The 19,183-nt window shown below is 40.9% G+C and overlaps 1 pseudogene; it reads left to right on the top strand.

The window, feature by feature from the left end:
• Nucleotides 1–2,891: 2,891 nt before the first annotated feature.
• On the top strand, nucleotides 2,892–15,556 carry LOC115376098 (E3 ubiquitin-protein ligase TRIM39-like; annotated as a pseudogene).
• Nucleotides 15,557–19,183: the final 3,627 nt, after the last annotated feature.

The raw sequence follows: 19,183 nt of genomic DNA, 5'->3' as shown, positions 1-19,183 counted from the left end.
TCACTGCATAGCTTCGCCAGCAAAAACAGAAAATGTATGGAGCTCTGTCATACAGTATGGATAAAAAAAACTCTGAAGATACCTATGGGGACGTTTAAGGGAAAAATCAGAATTCAGGGAGTTAAACACATAAAATATTAAAGAGAAAAAACACGACAGCAGCACTGTGTGTATAACACGACTGCATTTCAGCATAGGGGCGACCTCCTTATGCCTTCATATGGACTGTAATGCAACACAGCATGAATGTTGTGCAATTTATGTTTGAGAGGGATGAGGAAGATGAGGAAGAGAGAGAATAAAAAGAGGGCAAACAAGGCTTACCTAAAGCTACATTTTGCTGAGGTAGATGTGTGTGTGTGTGTCTGTGTGTTGTTGTTATGGTGCGGGCAGAGTTCCTTCAGAATTCTTTAAATCATCAGATGAAAGAGAGAGAGAGAGAGAGAGAGAGAGAGAGATGGGTGTACAAGAGCAGAAAAAGAGGGGGTTTGAAATGAAAGGGGGGGGTGGGGGTTGGGGGGTTCAAGACAAGAAAAATACAGTGCAGTGTAGCTTCCAGCAGAGACTCTGCTAAGTGCCGGATTGCGGGGGAGGAGGAGAGGAAAAACAGGAAGAGAAGGAGAGAGCAAGAGGGAGACAAAAAAGAGAGAGAGAGAGGCAGCGAGCGAAGGAGGAGGGTATAGCTGCTATTTATAAATCTGAAGAAGAACATTCGGATGGGGGTTATGGAAAAAGAACAAGGGGAAGAAGAAGAAGAAAAAAAGATGGACAGAGAAAAATATGAAGAGACGGGATGACAGAGAGAAAACACTGCTGAGGTGGAAGAGACCGGGGGCTGCCGGTGGACAGAAAGAGAGCGAGAGAGAGAAGGAGAGAGAGAGAGAGAGAGAGAGAGTGTGTGTGTGTGTGTGTGTGTGTGTGTGTGTGTGTGTACCTTGACTGATACTGCGACAGGGAGACAGCACAAGAGAGAAAGCAGAATCCCCATTCTGAGAATTTCGAGCTCTACAACGTCATATGACACAATCTCTGCAGTGGGTTACGCTGTGGGGCTATGCTGAATATTATATGAATGTGCACACACACACACACACACCTGTACACACACACTCAGATTATGGTAATGTGCATGCAGGGTTGTGATCATACTGCCAGCTCTTGGTGCAAGACACACAGTAGAGTGCATAAATTAAAAATAAGGTCTTTTTCTCATAAGTGATAAAGGATGAAACCAACTCTTTGTTTGCCTTTAAGGGAAGAAATAAAGCTGCCATAGACTGTGATGTAACATCTGCAAGCACCGAACACACATTTGAAATCAGAACTTGAACACAGCGTCCCCGTGGGAGCCGAGCAAAATCAAGACGTAAAGGAGAATCGATATGAAGCAATAAGATAAGAAAACTGATATTTACAGGAAGTAGGAAGGATCGATAACGTCTCTGAAACTCTGACAGTGCCATTTTTAAGAGAGACCCCCCTCAGTGTCTTATTGACATTGATGCCATCAATACAGGGAGCAGAAATCAACCTCTTTAAGTGAAGTTAGTCAGTAAAATTGCAGTAATTGCATTGCATTCACAGTGATTTCAGTTTTATGCTCCCTGCTGTTAAGTCCCAATCACACCAACGACAGATTTTTGTTTGACCTTCACACTGCTGACTGTTTTACTGCCGTGTGAGGAATCTACTCGGTCAAAACTTGCTCTGCTGTTGCTCCGGATCGGCTGCATCGGCTACAGGGCAAACATGCAATGCAAACGTCCAGTATCTGTCGGCTGCAGCTGCTGTTTCTCACAGCTCGAGACTCCCCACTAGTGGCGCACACGGAGAATTGCAGCTTCCAACACGTTGGCACAGTGCTGCCTTCACAGAACTGAAACCTTATGAGAAAAATAAAGTGTAAAGGGTAACACTTTATATTTACTTTATATTATATATATACTGTTTACACTTATATAGGCTGTTTATATTTATTTACATATACTGTTTATACTTTATACATACTGTTTATATTTATACATATTGTTTATAATTAATATATACTGTTTATACTTATATATTTTATATTTTATATTTACATTTCTTTTTTTTTTTTTTTTTTTTTTTTTTTTTTTTACCTTGCTTTATTTATTTATTTAGGCTTATACCGGGACCTGAGTCCTAATTTCGTACCACTAACATGTAAATGTGAGCTGGTATGACAATATAGTTCCTTGAATCCTTGAATCCTTTAATCCAAACTATGGTGCTACTGTGCAATTGCTCCTATGGTCTAATGCAGTGTAATAGACAGATAGATAGATAGATAGATAGATGTGTATGGAGTTTCGAGTTGAGAACAAAGTTGAAATATTTTCTCTTGTTTGTTCTATTTAATTAATGAGAAATCAACTGGCAGGACTGTTTTTTTTTTTTTTTTATTTATTTAAAAATTTAAAATAATTCAATCCATATATTTAACCAAGCATGCAGACATCATTTGCCCCAAGGGAAATTGGTGTACGACATAAAGGCTACCATATAGATAATGATAAAATGTATGAAAAACAAGAGCCAATCTGTGCAACATTTAAGTGTAGTCGCTGGGGCCAGCGTCAGACCTCCATGGCCTCCACTGAGTTACTCAGTTGCCCCATTAATCACAGCTCTTTATCAGCAGTCTTTTCCTGTATTGGCCTATTCAAAAGCAAACAATGCATCATGTCCCAAGGCCTAGCTTTTGGATATCTACACTGAGAGGCTGTAAAAAAAAAAAAATCAGAGCACGGTGACAAAAGGAGGGCCGTGCGCAGGTCGGGTGTGTCACACTGAGAGTGGGAGGGCCACGCTGGTTTCAGGAAGACTTACAGGACCTGCTGCTGATACTGACGCACAGCAAAGTGCACAGTCAAAGGCCACAGTGCTTCACACCACAGGACACCATGCAGAGTGAGTTACATTACATTACTTATATTTTTGGTGTTTTGAGCTGCATGTGTTATTTTGATTATTTGCCATGCTATTTATTGTCTAGAGTCATGTTATTTATTGTTGAGAGTCATAGTTTGGAGTCGTTTTGCCTACAATGATATTTCTCTGTAGATTAGAAGTGAGGCAAACAAATAAATTGGACGTGAATGAATGAAAATTTGAGAAAACTACAGCTCCTGCTTGGCTGATATGACATGATTAGTGCCTGTCTTAATGTAGTTTATATTTAAACAGTTTGAAAACCCAACTTACACAACTTTATATTATCAAGAGAGTTCTAATTGAGACATTTTCAAACATCAAGAGTAGTAAATCGAGGTCATTTAGACTAAACTGATCGAGGCCTGACAGAAACTATTCAGGTTGGTTGTTATAGATGGTGCACAGTAAAACCCCAGTGGGTGTTATGTTTTCTTTTAAATCTGAAGCAGGTGCTCTGAGGCAGAAGGTCCGGCATTTCTGCATTCCTTAAATAGTTTCTCAAGTTCCTCTAAGAACGAGTGGCTCTGGCACCAGCTATTTCCTGCTGGGAGTGAAACGATATTGTGTTTTCTGATGTGTTTTATTGGCACTGTAAGGTACCTTTTAATTATCTCAGCGTCTCACTGAGATCAGAGAGCTGTTTTATTGTCGTGTAGTGGTGCTCTTAGTCAAATTATCTGCCGCTACTTTTTAATGTAGTGGATCATACAGCTTCTCATCATGCAGTATTTTTCTCCTGCTCACTCTAAGTATAATTGACATTTTAAAGTGGCTGGACCAGACCTATCAGTGTATCTACCTATGTATCTGTCTTTCTTTCTTCAAATGTCTAATACCTATGACAACCTTTATAGCTGTTTGTATAGGGATTGACTGACACACATATCTCTGACAACAAGACAGGCTTATGAGACACTTTATACATGAAACACACCTGAGGAAAAAGCAGATACTGTATGTAATAAATGAAACAAAAACCCACCTTTTCAAAACAACAACAACAACAACAACAACAAAAAAACTCACAACATCTGACTCTCTATTTCCCTCCATGATTATAACTAATATTGAGAGGTGTTTCTAATTTTTTGTCCTCCTTATTTATATACTATGAGGAGGACAGAATAGTGGAAACACCTCTCAATAAAATGCAGTCCAGTACAACAGCAGCACTATGAGCTCAAACCTCTATTACTGTGACAAAAAGAAAACCTGAGCATTATAGGCAGCAGGAAAGGAAACTTTCTGGCAGAACAGTTGGATTGGATAGTATTAGATTGTACAGGTGTTCCTAATAACTGAGTGTATGTATCAGACAAATCCTTACATTTTACAGCTTAAGGTAATGCCAAAATCTTGTGAATCCTGATTTTCTCAACTTGACTGTACGATGTCTTAGAGTGTTAATGTGTAGTTCCTGCTAGAAAACTGGACTAAACAATAAACCCAACACCACATGAACAGGGCATAATAAAGAAACCTGTACCTATGTACCTATCTACCTGTCTGTCCATCAGGCATCAGCTCTCCGGGAGGCGGGATCCTCTCAGAGGAGCAGTTCCAGTGCTCCATCTGCCTGGAGATATTCGTCGAGCCCGTCTCCACCCCCTGTGGCCACAGTTTCTGCAAGGCCTGCCTGCAGGGCTACTGGAACCACAGCAAGAAGTTCCTCTGCCCCATGTGCAAGAAGAGCTTCTCTAAGAAGCCGGAGCTGAGCATCAACCGGGTCCTCGCCGAAATCTCCTCACAGTTCCAAGGCCTGGTGCTGAGCGGAGGGGCCGGGGCAGCCGGGCCCGCCTCACGGGGGTCGACGCTGAATCTGAGTTCAGATGCCGTCCACGGGGACTCCCCAGGGAAGACACTGGGGAGTTTGCCCGGCCAGGGGACATTCCCTGTGATGCATGCATTGGGAGAAAGCTGAAAGCGGTGAAGTCTTGCGTGAACTGTCCCGGGTCGTTCTGCGAGGCTCACCTCAAGCATCATAGGAAGGTCAGTTTGCATGTTTGTGTTTTGGGGTGGAAACTTCGCCAGATCACACAGAAACTATCTGGATGGATAGGTTCTGAATCTCTTGAATCTCAGATTGGTGTCTCGGGTTACATATGCATGCAAAAAGGAAAGGGAAAAAAAACTCCAGAAAAGAGAAATGAACTTTTTTTGATGCTGTCCATGATGACCTGATACTATTGTTGTGTTCCTTCCAAAATCCAAGGCATATTTTATTTCCACATATCCTCTGAGGTAATTTCATCATTCCTGCTCACTCATCCATTTTTCATTTAGATTATTATCTTCATCTCCCCCTCTTATAGGCATTGGTTTTCCTGAGGAATGTTTGCTGAGCATGCAGATCCTTTTTAAGCAGTGATTTGCTTCACATTGTGCAGTTGCACACATTCAGGCCTTTGAGCCACTCAGTACAAACCACAGGGTACCACAGGCAGCCACTGAGCAGAATCACTTCACCGGAGCTACAGAGCGTGCTCAAGGTTTACTGGTAGCTGCTGATTATTTGGTAGCTTTCCTCCACTTGATTTTCCAGCCCCGCTGATTTTCCCAGTTGGTCTGGTGATTCAAAGCAACAACCAGCCTTGCAGTCACAAGCTTGCTTTGCTCACATTTTTAAATTGATCACTTTACTCTCCTGCAACTCCCCCCAGGTGAAGTCCCTGACCTCCCATCATCTGATTGAACCCACTCTCCACCTGGAGGTCAAGGTCTGTAAGAAGCACGAGCGGCTCCTGGAGGCCTACTGCCGCACCGACCACACCTGCATCTGTAGCGCCTGCGCCGCGGCCACACACAAGTCCCACGACATCGTGTCCACCGAGCGCGAGTGGAAGAAGAAGATGGTAAGCTGTAGACACGGCTCATTTGGATCTTAAATTACAATCAAAAATCAGGTACCTCATCTACATAATACATAATAATAACAAAAAAAGATTACTAAGTACTACTAATTTGCACAGGAATCACTGAATCCAAGGGTACACAAGGCTTTGATGTATTACTTGTAACTAAAATTTATTTTTTCTGCTATTTTTATGTGTTATTAAATGAAGACAAATTTCTATATTTGAGGACAACAAAAATCCTATTGTATTTGCAATGCACCCATCAAGCTGTGAGACTGTCTCCCTATTGCCACACTGCCAAACCACTGCTATATATTTTATACAATTATGAAATTCATTAGAAGAAAAAAAAAACCTGTTCTCCCTGCAGAATAATTTGGGCAAGAGGAGGTCGGAGCTGAAACATTTGATCAAGGAGAGAGCCGAGAAACTGGAGGAAATCAAACAGTCCATCAGGGTCATCAAGGTGAGTCTGCTAACACGGGAACACACATTTGACCTGCTAGTGTGTGTGTGTGTGTGTGTGTGTTCAGAAGGTGTTGCTGATAAGAAACACGTGAGCCCGGGAAAACAAATACAAAAGGAACATGTTTGTAATTTCTGTTATCAGTTTTCAGTTGTTTTAACAGATAAATTGATTGATGGAATTTTTGTTTTTATTTTTTGAAGTCTGCTAAAAAAATATTTTTGGGGGGCGGATTAAAGGGGCCAGTAGCCCCCATTTTGTAGCATAATTTGGAGTTTACTTTGTGAAATCCAGTCAAAATGTTAAAATTAGATTTTATAATAGACCCAATCAATGTTCGTTTCCCTCAGACACTTTTGATAAATTATTCAACAAATATTTAATCAAGGAAAAAGCATCACATTAGAGCGGCCAGTGCTTATCAGCAGGTAAGTCATGCAGCAATCTCAGAATCCATCACCTCTCATATGACACGACTTAGTGACATCCAGTTAGCAGGAATAAGATAGCAGGAAAGAAGCATTTCTGTTATTACACAAGTCAAACGTTTCCCTACACAAGACACAAACTTTTTGTAGGTGTTTTAGGCCCAGACCACAGTTCTGCCAGTGTTTGCACATGAGAGAGAGAGGGAGAATCTGTTTATGGAGATTAGTCACACAGATGGCAGGCAGCTACTTTGTGTCATATTGCTGCAAGTAGTTTAGATGCATGTTTGGAATCTGTTTGTGTAATAATTTGTACGTAAAGATGCTGTGTGGGCATTTCCAGGGCCTCGTTTTGCTCTGAACGGTGCTCTAGCTGGTTCCCTCGTGTACAGCATGTTCAATATTTGCCTTGCCTGCTCTACTGTAGAGCCATTCACTCATGCACTGCAGCTCAAATGATTCATCTGCATTTTAGCCAGCACTCTTACTCAAACAAACCTGCAAAAAAAAAAAAAAAAAAAAAAAAAAACACAGAGCAGGTAGTGTTTGAGTGCCTTCCTAACCACATGGTCACCTTGCTGCCCGCCTTGCCTGAACTTCACATGTTCACACAGAAATAACCACAGGTTTACAAAGAAATTCATCGAAGTAAGATGAAACGCTTTAACGTAACGTGAAGGAGGTCTCTGTTTGTGCAGTTTGTTTTTCTATTACGTAAATAAGCCGAGGCAGTTGAACCGGTATAACCAGTGCAAACATTCACCTTTAGTTTCTCACACCCATCCTTTCTCACAGCTTCTCGAAGAATTCTCGAGGCATTCTCTGAGGACAAGTGGGGCAAAAACAACAGGAATGCACTGATTATGATGATGTATATACTCTGCATCAGACACATTGTTTGAGCATTGTTTTGATGGAGAATACAAATAGTGATTGTGACAGGAGCCAAGGTCTGATCTGCAAGTCTGTGCATCTGATCGCTATTGAGACTTTGGATGGTTTACATTCATGTGCAAGTCAAAACCCATGAATGTATAAAAAGTAAAAGTTAATTCAACAAAAAGTATCAAAAGAGTGTTTTACTATTAATTGGTGCACTTACACACTCTTATCATGTACAAGCATGTTTCCTCAAATACCAAATGAACTAAATTATTATTTTTTTTTATTATCCTCAGAGTCATAACAACATGTTTAGCTATTCTTTTGCTGACTTGTAACATTACTCAGGACCAATGCAACTCTTGCTGTGTGGTTTCCTGCTCGGCTATTGACTGTAAACAGAGCAGAGTGAGAGTGTGTTCATGTTCTGTGGGTAAAAATACAATGAGGATGCAGTTACCATATCATATACTTGTCTTCAGGGGTGTGTGTGTGTGTGTGTGTGTGTGTGTGTGTGTGTGTGTGTGTGTAAATAGAAAGTTAGAGATATTACAATGGTAATGAAAGCATCTTTAAATGCGATCGAGCTTCAATACAACACACATCTCATCCTACACTCCTACAACTCACAGCCTCGGAATGACTCATGCATATATGAATACGTAATCTGAGAACAGAAAAAAAAATCATCACAAATCATGAGAGGATGAGTCCAACAAGCGAGGCCGGGTGGTTTCCTGTGATCAGACTGAGGGGGAGGCGTGGTCTCCTGTCAGGCGTTACCTGACAGGTTACCTGTCAGGCGTGGCCTGACAGGTAACCTGTCAGGCCAGTTGTACCAGCAGCACACACACACACTACACACACACATCCCACACAAACAGACCCATGATGGCTGCTGAAACCGCAGCACCTGAAAGCAAGTGTGTATTGCGTGTTTAGGTTTGAATAACAATACTAAGTTACCCAAAGAGCTGCCCTCTGCTTGTTTTGGCTGAGAGACACACAGACGGACAGAAACCAAGAGAATGGGCTTTGTGCAGACAAATGATTTGGATTAGGTGAAAGTTTAAAGCTGCACTTGGAAGATTTTATGTAAAAATGCATCTGTTTCATCAGCCAGAACTGCAGAGCGGGTCTGCAGCTGTGAGGACAATCCCATTCCCTCAAAGTGAGACCCTGTAGACTGATTATTTTAGCATGAATGAACTTGGAGCATAGGGTTTTTGCAGTTCCTTACCCACAGGAAGCAATCACTGGAAACATAAGAGCAAAATTCAGCCCGTCTTCCCATCTTTTCCAACATTTCTCTGACCTCTTGTACTCATCTTGGCCTCTTTTCTACATTTGACACATACTTGTCTTAGTCTTGGCCACCATTGGACTATTTTTCACCTATCCAAAAATGTTCATGTTTTTCTCTACCTGTGCAATCAACCTCTGTTTATATCCTCCCAAATGCTGTTTTTTTTTTTTTCCAAAAGAAATGACTCATATATCCTATAGCACATAGCACAAAGTGCCTCCCATAGACCACATAAAAGCACAATCACATTAGGATATATACAACAAAGACACAAGAACAGCAATCATTTTCAAAGAAATTAAATAAGGAAGAAATATAAGACAATCATAAAGCAAGTGAACATTAAAATACGCTTAAAAACAGACATTTGCACAACAGAGCTGTGACATATAAATGGATAGAACTAATTATCAGATGAAAAGGCAAGAGTGTAAAATGTGTTTTAAGGCTAGATTTAAAAACAAAGACAGTATCTCCAGATCTAAGATTAACAGGAAGGCTGTTCCAAAGCCGAGGAGCTGGTACAGCAAATGCTCAGTCACCCTTTGACCTTTATTTAGACTTTGGAACTGCTGGGCAGCCAAACCCTGCAGATCTGACAGGCCCTTTAGGACAGTAAGGAGTGAGGAGGGCTTTAATGTACGCTGGAGTCTGCCCGAGCAAAGCCTTTAAAGTTATAAGTAAAATTTTAAAAGGGATGCAAGATGTGTGGGAGGAAACAGAGTGTGTGTAATATTTTTAGAGATGTTGCTGACCCCCAGACCAAACCAGACTTAAATTACACAGCACACTGTGTACAGTCAAATGCAAAGTAATGTTCTTTACCGGTCCCATCAGTGGGATTCATCTTTACAAATACATGCTGTAGCCAAGCTTTGTTCAAACCCAAACTACTTGTGTATAATGTGTATAAATGTGTATAAAATGATGCGCAAGACATCTTTATATATTCTATTTGATTTGATGGAGCAACCATAAAACAATTGCATCTTGGGTTTGAATATTTCACTCAATATAAGTGTGATGTAGCTTCAGTGAAGCAATCAGCAGATACAGAATATGTGTACGATACCATCAGAAACTATTGTTTATTTGTTATTCTTAATTTGAAGCTACTTAGAGAGAGGTTTAAGGGAAATCAGAGAGCAAGAGTTCAAGAATTATATATACATTTGGAGACATGTATAGTTTTTATAGCCGTTTTTGGTCTTGAATAGGGGGATTTGCTCTGGTTAGACCCACTTTGTCTCTGGTTGTGAACGTGATTGAAGTTGGTCCTGCGCTCACATTAACATATTCCCTCATGTTCCCCTGCAGACCAGTGCTCAGAAGGAGCTGGAGGAGAGCTGGCAGGTGTACGCGGAGCTGCAGCGTCTGGTGGAGCAGAGTCAGGCTGAGCTGGTGGAGCTGATCGCCACGAGGCAGCGAGAGGCAGAGCGTCATGCCCAGGAACTGGCCCGCGGCCTGGAGAACGAGCTCAGCCAGCTGAGGAAGAGGAGCAACGAGCTCGATGCTTTTGCCCACATCCACGACAAAGTGGTGTTCCTCCAGGTACTTTTAGGTGACATACACTCTGGCAGCCGCTGTGGAGCCCCTCAGCCTTTAAGGAACAATAACTGATTGTGTCTCTAAAAATAGAACAAACCATGGTTGAACAGGAATGAATAGATTGTGATGTTTTTGACTGGGAGCTGGGATCATTTCTCTATGGATAAATTTGGTCGGTTCCGTGTTTGTTAGGTAGTCAGGAGCGTATTTCCCAGGGTCCTATGTTCCTCTTATCCTATGTTACGTAGTTCAGTCAAGCACACATTAACCCTAACTCTCAGTCTAAGCATCTGAATACAGAACTAAAGAACATCTTTTTCAGGTTCCCTTTGTGTGCCATAGAGCAGGGGAACATAGAACCATGAGTACATCAGACTCTGGGAACACGGGACCTTGGGAACGTAGGGCCCAGGTAACACGGGACCTTGGGAATGTAGGGCCATGGGAACATGGGACCTTGGAAACATAGGGCCCAGGGAACATGGGACCTTGGGAACATAGGGCCCAGGGAACATGGGACCTTGGGAACATAGGTCCCTGGGAACACGAGACCTTGGGAATGTAGGGCCATAGGAACATGGGACCTTGGGAACATAGGAATGACTCCATTTAGTCAGCTAACCAACAGTGTCTCACTGACGAGCTACACACAAGCTCACAATAAAAGGTAGTGTTAGTGGCTGGTAGATGCATGTTAACATTGGTGACTTCTCAAAATCAATCATTAGTTAGCTAACAAAGCCAAAACATGTGCTAGCATCTCCCTCAGTAATACTGAACTGCCTCACTATATCTCTATAGCTACATCACTTCAAAATATCCGCAGTATTAAAGAGCCAAATATCGATAAACAAAAACACAAATTTACAGATTCTAATACTGAATTGACCTGCATCAACACCACAACATTTTCAGATCTCTCTCTCTCTTTTTCTCTCTTTTTTTTAAAAAATAAATCGTGTTCTATATTTGTCTCTTTTAGCTGTTCAGATGTTGTTCTATATTTACGTATTATTTAGGTACAACATAGCCAGTTCTCTAATGGACCTCCATGATGGAGCTATTAACTGAGCTGCAGTTTCCTTTTATGGGTTTTCCCAAGAGCAAGGTGTTCAATTAAAATTTTAGAAGGTCTGGTTACTCAAAGTTCCTCCCCAGCAAAGGTCACAGCCATCATATCTAACTTTTATAAGTGTACAGATGTATGTGTATAACTACAAAATGTAATAAAGGACAACTCAAAATTAAGTCCCATCCCCAGCTAGTCTCACTTTTGACACATAGTAAAAGTAAGACAAAATAAATAAGCAGACCTACTTACAAATAAAAGTATCAAAATGAGTTTCCCTTAAAATAAATTTAAAAAGAAATGAAAATAAAATAATGCTCACTTTAGTCCTCATCTGAACAAGACAGGGTCTTTATCCTGAGCATTTACCAGTAACCGACCAGTACCATAAAATGCCTGTTGCATCATGCAGAACAAAAACACAGCAGTTTTAATAGATGGAAAAAACAAAGTGGTTATTTTGAACAAATACAAATTCATCTTTTACACATCTTTGGCATTTTTATTTTCCTTTTCCTCCTACATGTGATTTAAATAGTGCACAGGGTTGGACAAGGCACAGAGATACAGGAGCCACAACAAACCGCGACATTATAAAAAGTTTGCAAACTGTTCCACAGTCTGGGTGGAACCGTCGCCAGGTCCACTAATTGGTGACACCCGTCCTCCACCATTTGATATGGAGAAAATGTTGAGTGTCTTCCAGATGACACAGGCCTTTGAGCAAGTTGTGAATATCTCTCGGTGGTGCGAGAGGGATGAATGGAGGCATATGCACACTGGGTTTGAGGAAGGACAAATCTGAGAGGCAAATTCAGACAGTCCTTGGATGCTTTTTAAATCCTGTCCCTGTGGAGTGTGCTGCCATACAGCGGTGACTGTGAGACTAAAAATAAACAGAATCACCAAAAATATGACTGAGTTTCAATTCGATGTTGCCTGGAAGAGGGCCAGACACAGGCATACAAAGAAACACTACCCTCTCTCTCTCTCTCCCTCCAATACATTCCTGCCCTCCGTCCTTCTGATAATGCCAACAGCTACAGACAGCCAGCGATGCACATTTCCAGCCTGATTGGAGCTGTTTATGGATACCCATTATGTTCTGTTTGTTGTTCAGCCATCTATCCAGACCCTACCCAATCCTGCAGCAGTGACTCAGCACACCCTGCAGGATCATTAAAGTTTCATCGCATCTTATCTTATCTAACCTGTCTCTTCCCTGCCTTTCTTGTAGAACGTGACGACACTGCCGCCCCCCTCCAGAGCCCGCCGACTGGTCAGCAGTCAGCATCAACACCGACCTCTACCTGGGAACCATCCGCTCCTCTGTCAGCAGCCTCATCGACAAGTTCCAGGGGGAACTCAAAAGGCTGTATGGAAAAGGTGAGGGCAGTTAATTTTCCCACGCTGTTGCAGTAAACGAATCAATACACAGGGATTTGTTCTGGGATGTGATGGCAAAGGACAAACACAGAGTTCACAGAGGCATACTGGCACATAATACGCTCCAAAGACAAAAGGGACGGTGCAAAATGTAATATAGTATGGCACTAAAAATGAACACATGGAGCCAGGATCATTTAATCTTGCAGGAGGCCTTGTTTTTTTTCCATGTTCAGTGGCATGTATTCATAAAAATGATCTATAATTCTGAATATTCTACATGCTGTATGTGATATTTAATATAAAATAGGTACAAGGTGATAAAAAAAATCCCATCTTAACACCTTTTTATGGTGTTATCCATGTTAGTATCAGTTGTGTGTCAATCACACTGAGCAATGCAAGGCTTTTCTGGCTATTTTATCTATGCAAAGTCAGAATTTGGCATCAGCTTCCTGTGTTTAACTCCACTTCCTGTGCAAGATTCGGTTCAGTGATATGCAGGTCACTAGACTAGCGCTTTTAAATAGAGGAGTGACTCATCTTTGCACCTCCACATGCACACACACACACACACATGCACACACACGCACATGCACACAGGACAGATGGAGACAGTGCTAGATGCCAGAGTTCAGCCATCTGGAAATAATGAAGAGGCAGCAGCACAAGACTGAGTGACAGCACCACATGTCTAGGGCATTTAGAGCTGTGGATTAGCACAGTATGTTTACCTCCCACACGTGCCATCTGCTTTGACTTTGACTCTTTTCGGCGAGTGACTTACTGACTTACTGACTGGCTTTCTTGGTCTCTCCTTGTCTCTCTCTCTCAGAGCTACGGAAGCTGCAGAACTATTCAAGTGAGTATGATGTCCGTTTTTAGCAAAAGTGGTGGTCTTTGATCAGTGGTTTGCAAATTTGCTTTGATCTCAAGGGATTTCAGTCACAGTAAGAATCAAGTAACTGAAAGCCCTGAATGTGAGCTTGAGTGCTCTCAGTTCCATCGACGTCCACAGGGTGGAAGCACTGAGCGACTCTTCAAACCACAGTGACCAAGGCACTTTTTCACAGGCAGGCCAGGGATCCGCAACCAAATGTGATTGCTCTTATCACATAATACATGACCAAAAGCATCATTTTAAAGAAACAAATTCCGAAAGATTCACATTCCTTACTTTGTTTTTGGTGAAATTCAGTGACACAGTTAGCCCTGATCAATTGTAGAAACCAGGGTATTGACGTCTAAAGGGCAGAACTTGTCTCAGGATTTGTGATTATCAGGTTCGATTCAAATCTCAACCAAGAGAAAGACAAAAAAATAGTGCTCAAAGCCGAAAGAGGATCAGAGTACTACTGAAAGGGCTCATTACTTAAAAGCGATGAATATTCTTCATTGATTAACATGTTAACATTAACTAACATGTCCCAAACTAATTGAAAAATTAATTAAAAAGAATGTTCATAAAACCTTTTTTGAGTGTTAGGAATCTACTTGGATCTACTTTTGGCCTCAGGCACCTTTTTTCTGTCATTGGTTGAACTTTGTGTTTACGTCGTTCCTCATATCTGTTCTTGGTTATCTAGTGGCCCGTAGAAGGCTTTCATCAATTAGAAAGTCATATAACCTTTGTCGACAGCTTTGCAGGACATAATGAGCAATGCAAGAAACCACATCTGTCTCATCAAGCAGACATTAACGTTCGCATTTATAGTTAGAGGAAAACTCTCAGAATCTCTTATTCTGTTCTAACCTGCACCAGGTGAGGTGTTTTTGGACCCGGCCACAGCCCAGAGGAACCTGGTTTTGTCTGATGATGCTCGCCAGGTGAAGTACGAGGAACGTAAGACCTCCCAATCTGAGGGTCCGAAGCGCTTCAGCCCCGCCCTCTTCGTCCTGGGCAGAGAGGGCCTCAGCTCTGGACGCCACTACTGGGAGGTGGACGTGGGACGCAAGACAGCCTGGACGTTCGGCGTGGCAACCGCATCGGTCCGCCGCAAGGGTGAGATCAAGCTGAGTCCCGAGGGTGGATACTGGTGCCTGTGGCTGAAGAACGGGGAGGTAAAGGCCCTGGCATCGGCCCGCCTGCCCCTCATGCTGCAGTCCCAGCCCAGCAAAGTTGGAATCTTCCTGGATTATGAAGGAGGGCAGGTTTCGTTCTACGATGTGAAGGCGCGTCTGCACCTTTACACCTTTGTGGATACCTTCAACGAGAGTGTGTACCCCATCTTCAGCCCCTGTCTCACCCAGGAGGGGAAGAATTCTGCCCCGCTCATCATAACCCCCGTCAAACACACCTGACACCAGCAGCCAGTCAGAAGCAAATCAAGTCCGTTCAAATGAGATTACAGTTATCTGTAATGTGCCTTTGGTAAAACAAGTTAATGTGGTCACACAGTGCTGTGCACTGCAAGTATTAACACATGATTTAATCTTACATTCAGTCTTAATTTTTTTTTTCTTAAAACTGTCAGAGGCTAAGTTAGTTCAGTGGTTTCTGATTTCCAAGTTTTATTTACAGAAAATTTCCAAAGCACTTTTACTTTTTTTTTCTTTCTTTTTTTTTTTCTTTTTGTTTTTGTTTTGGTTTTTTGTAATTGTGCATTTGCATTGGAAACCAGTGAAACTCTCTCACCTCACTGGCAGAATTCATAAAATCAAGTTGTAACACCCCTGTTTCCTTCAAATTTACTAGCATTCTTTATCAGTTGGCGTCAGTTTGATCCAAGTAATTTAAACCTCCAGAAAATTGTTATTTAAGTCTATGTGTCAGGTTCTTCATGTTTCTTGCTGACTACATAGCCCTTTAAATAAAACATGACCTCCCCACAACCTGTAAACCACAATTCATGTGGGAATCATGTTTATTCCTCCCAAATGTCTCATGAACTATCAGTGGTTGATGCACTACTGTAGGTGTGGTTATGTTAGGTGGGGGCCCTAAAGCAGAGGAAGATCATCATATCTGCCATGCTGTAGTTCCTCAGTGTCATTCAAAACAAACTAAAACAAGTGTGTGTAAAATGTTTTTATTTCTTATATGTTTTATGCAGCTAAAAAAGCTTGGGGTCAAATTGACCCCAGTGAAACACAGATGTATGCAAGTCATTGTAAACATACAGTATCATCATGCTAATTTCATGTTTACTCACTTGTCCCCATTAAGTTTGGAAAAGTTATTAAACATGGAGCAAAAAAGAAAGCGATGTTAATTAGATGTTAAACACTGAATGGAGTCAAACTGACCCCAAAGAAAATGGAAGGGTAAAGGATCAAATGTATTTAAGAATTACCTCTTATGATAGAGTTTTTTCTCTCTTTTTTTCCACAGTACAATGAAGGAAAGCAAAAACAGATACTGTCGATTTCAGAGAGAATGGCTGAAAATTTCCAAAACATAGACCTTTTGCAGTGATGGCAGTGAGCCACAGGTCAGACTATCTATGATTTTAGTTCTTGGTCGGGTCTTTCTGAGAAAAGCTTCACATACAAATAACTAGAGTGTTTCAAAGCAGAAACATGAAAACAAACATTCAGTCACCGATGCCTGTTTAACTAAAGTACACCCAACTCAGCATTTACCATACAGCGCTAAAGGCCAAAAATGTAACATGGAACTTAGGTAATGGATTTAAAAAACTGTAATTGCACCATGGTTATAAAACAAAATTAACAAGTACAATTTTCATACGATTCTGGTGATTGTTAATATGAATAATTAAATTGCATCAAAAAATGAACAGAGAGAGTTTTGCTGTTTGGAAACATTTGCAAGACTAAAAACTGATTTTTCTAGAACCAAATGTGTCAAGGAGATACAAGGAGATAGTTAATGGATCCTTGTTTAAGTCATACTGGTCCTCTGGCACTTTTCTTTACTGTGTAAATCTACTTTTTTGTGATAAGCATTTGGACAGTTTTAAGTAAAGTGAGAGTCTTTTCTTCTCTTTTCTTTCTTTTCTTTTTTTTTTTTAACGAGTCATGTATCGATCTAATGTTTTGATTGAGCGTGTCTGGAGAGCCAAATGAGATATTTTGCACATAAGGCAGAAGAATTTGGCTACACTGTGTCACTTAAGTTCAACCAATCACATGTATGCATTTTACAAAAAGGTCATATAATAACCCAGCATTGTTTTAAAGCTACTTGGGCCGTTGTATTTTTATATGAAATGTTTGCTTTTGTACTTTCTATCTGATCCAGTTCAATAAAGATGTTTATCAATAAATCAGAGTCGCATGCAGATTTTTTTTTGTGTGTGTGTGTGTGTGTGCATGATATTTTATTGATGCTGTGAAAGTGATATCCATCTTTTTGCACGCTCCCATACAGGGAGAACAAAGTGCAGGGTCACTATCCGCCTTTATGGATATTTTAGTGGGTTTTAACTCAGAATTTCCAGCTGAAGGAGAGTCTCGCTTCATCGACCTGCTCATAGTAATAATGGTTAATTTAATTTATGTGGAATGATAGTTATAGGAAAAAAGAGTTAGATGGGTATCATGTGAAAAACATAAAAAAAAAGAAATAAAATAAAATAATACAAATATAATAATAATAATAATAATAATAATAATAATAATAATAATAATAATAATAATAATAATATAACAATAACAATAACAATAACAATAACAATAATAACAATAATAATAATAATAATACACAATGCATATTTCAGCTGGGTTAGGTGCCAAGTTGTTTGCCACTTATGACAAAATGACAGTGGATTTATTGTGAGTTTCCAGATAAGATCTGAGCTGTCCACATCCACCTGATTCTCCAAACATATTAATTTCCAGCAGACATTAAGGATTATTTTTTACACAGAGAAGTGCGCTGGTATTCTTTGAGGGACTGAAGCCATTCGGCCTGGAGCTCAGTGGGCCCAAGCCAGGGGGGTATAAATTTGTATCTGGGGTAAAAGGGGAGGGAGGGGGATATATTTTGGGTGAGAGGTGTGTATGTGTGTGTGTGTGTGTCTGTGTGTGTGTGTGTTAGCTGGGGGGTGTTCGAGGTGGTTCGAGCCTGTCTCATGTGACACAGTGCACAGAGGAGCCTCTGAAGCAGCTGCTCTCTGGTGAGTCCCCATATCTTCTCCTTTTTCTTTCTCCCCTTTCCCTTTCTTTCACGCTTTCCCTTGATTTCTGCTCTCTCACCTCTACACACATAAAAGGTTTCTAAATGCAAAAATATGTCTCTTTGGGGAGTATTTTTCGCATTTTTTAATTTTTTTTTTTTTTTACTTTTTTGACTGGCTGGAGTTACGATCTCGAGATGCCTGGATATATTTGTGCATGTGGTCTTCAAACCCCGCGACCCCCTTGCTCTTTTCAAATGCACTTGAGACTTTTCAAAATAAAGGGTTAGATCAGCGCACAAACAAGATATAAGAGCAGTCCACCCCTACCAAAGCTTCCATTGCAGTCAATTTATCAGTAATAAGTGAAACCACATTTTGAGAAAGAACTACATTTGGTCTGACTTTGATCACAGCTGGAACAGTTTATCTTTTTTGAGCCACTGGGATGATTAAATAAGCAAGGAACAAGAAATAAGCCAGAGCACGTTCTTGTTTAGAAGAGGGGAGCACTGCACGATGGGTCCGTGTCCGGTATTTTTGGAACGAAGTTAATCTGACCTGTCTTGAATAGCAAGGCCTTTTTCTAGCCATGCTGAGAATCTCCCTCTCTCTCTTTCTCTCTCTCTCTCTCTCTCCCTCTCTCTCGCTCTTGCTCCCAGCTGGTGTTAAAAAGCAGACACACACTCACAGCTCCACAGACATGCTGACACTGTATATGCTAATTGCGATAGCACAATATATTTAGCTTGAGGTACATTTAAAGACACAAATGTTTGAAAAGCACTGACGAAATCAGTTCAGTTGCTCGACCTTGAGATCTTTAATTTAGGACTACACTTCATTAAACGAGTGATACACTTCATTAAACAAGTGAAGATCTGGCAACACTCCCCATCGACTTACTGTGGATGTACTCCTGACCTTATCCATTTGAATGTGTTTTTTTAAATATAGGCTATATATATAAAATTGAAAGCATTATCACTTTGGGTGAGGACAGAAATTAGTTCTGGCCCACAAAAAAATTGGAGAAACCACTGATTTTGGTATTTAAATCATGTAATTTCTCTTTGGTCTGCTTGGTCTTCCTCAGTCTTTGACTTTGCCAGCTGGAATTAGAAATGAGTCCCATGATGTTTTGCTTGGTAGTTTGAAACTGAACCAAATTAAAGTAATGCCATCTAACCCTAGTGACCTCAATATC

Source organism: Myripristis murdjan, chromosome 18 (genome assembly GCF_902150065.1).
Source record: "Myripristis murdjan chromosome 18, fMyrMur1.1, whole genome shotgun sequence".
NCBI lineage: Eukaryota > Metazoa > Chordata > Actinopteri > Holocentriformes > Holocentridae > Myripristis > Myripristis murdjan.
This window is presented reverse-complemented; position numbering and strand designations above follow the sequence as displayed.